The sequence below is a fragment of the Schistocerca serialis genome, chromosome 7, assembly GCF_023864345.2.
Source record: "Schistocerca serialis cubense isolate TAMUIC-IGC-003099 chromosome 7, iqSchSeri2.2, whole genome shotgun sequence".
NCBI lineage: Eukaryota > Metazoa > Arthropoda > Insecta > Orthoptera > Acrididae > Schistocerca > Schistocerca serialis.
Window position 1 is genome coordinate 452224354 of NC_064644.1, and position 1607 is coordinate 452225960.

General features: G+C 43.5%; 1 pseudogene; it reads left to right on the forward strand.

Annotated features, from left to right (window-relative positions):
- Window positions 1–715: 715 nt before the first annotated feature.
- Window positions 716–833, forward strand: LOC126413519 (5S ribosomal RNA; annotated as a pseudogene).
- The last annotated feature ends 774 nt before the right edge of the window (window positions 834–1607 follow it).

Genomic DNA, 1607 nt, shown 5'->3' on the forward strand with positions numbered 1-1607 from the left:
CCCTTCCAAACTTCTCCTGGAACTACGCTGGTCAACGCTGTAGATTCTGTCCGTCCCTCGTTAGCAGTCGTCAGGGATGGATCTGGAAGACACTCTGTACCGGCAAACTGAGGTTAGTTTGAAACCAAGGAATTAAAAGAAAAACCTTCATTGCAGAAGCTAACTGATGCTAATGTTTATAAAAGTAGCTGATACTATTCTAAATGTAGCTCCTGCTTCCGATCCCCACCTACAAAATATACCTCCTGTAGAAACTGTAGCTTCTACAAATGGACGTGGTCCATACGCAGTTTTTATGGAAAGTTTGAGTAAAACATAGACCATCTGCACCTTTAGGGCTCTAAGGAGAATGTAGCATCTTTTCTTACCATAACTCAAGGACACTGTAATTAATATATCTTTTGTAGGAAAATCAGATGTGAAGGTTGAATTAAAAAGCCTAGAAAAGGACAATTTCCTAGTAAGAAGCGAAGTATTAATATAAAAACATAGAAGCTTACAGGTCCTTCTTCGTTGTCCATAAACAGGGAGTAATAAGAAAAGTTAATACAGAACTTGAAGAAGCGGAAATTTTTGAAGTCGTGAAATCTGTATTCTCTGTTATAGGCGTTAGAAGTATCATTTAAATCATTATATACCAACCGGCAAGCAGCGCTTTAACTGCTTCCATTACGGTCACATCAACAAATAATGTCGAGCCCCGATGAGATGCATTGCCAACGGCCTTGCCGCAGTGGTAACACCTGTTCCCGTCAGATCACCGAAGTTAAGAGCTGTCGGGCTGGGCTAGCACTTGGATGGGTAACCATCCGGTCTGCCAAGCGCTGTTGGCAAATGGGGTGCACTCAGCCCTTGTGAGGAAAACTGAGGAGCTTCTTGATTGAGAAGAAACGGGTCCAGTCTTCGAAATTGACATATGGCTGGGAGAGCGGTGTGCTGACCACATGCCCCTCCATATGCTTGCATCTAATGACGCCCATCGTTGAGGATGACACGGTGGTCGGTCGGTACCAGTGGCCCTCCCGAGGCCTGTTTGGACGGAGAGGAGTACTCAGAGAGAGACAGTATAGGCTGTGATTATTATATGGCAGCGAAACTTGGTAGATATTATAATACGTTAATGCATAACAGATTTATGCTGGAAAAAAATAGTTCCGATTCTGGCCACCTGGCGCAAATCTGGGGCTGTAAATGCACTAAAGACGCGTAGAAGTGTTTCCATTTGTACTGGATTATGAGTGGGATGTGGGCACAAAATGTCAAGCAAGTCAGAAGGGCATAGTGCTGGTTTTATTGTTAACCATTGCTCACACAGTTTGTTCAATATGAGCACGGGAGACGTCGACGAGATGCTGTACAGTGCTGCATTTCCACCTGGTGGCCGAAATTTGAACTTTTTTTCAGCTTAAATCACTTCTGTATTAAAGCGTATCCACAAAGTTTCGCTGTCGTGCGATGACTACACCCTACACTAGACCTCCATGACTAGCAACACTTCAATTATAACTACTCAGTGTATCCACATTACAGTAGAAGTACTGAGTACGCTTTGCACATCCTGTTTTACTCAGCTCCCTAATTGGCACGTTAAAACAGATTCAGTTGGA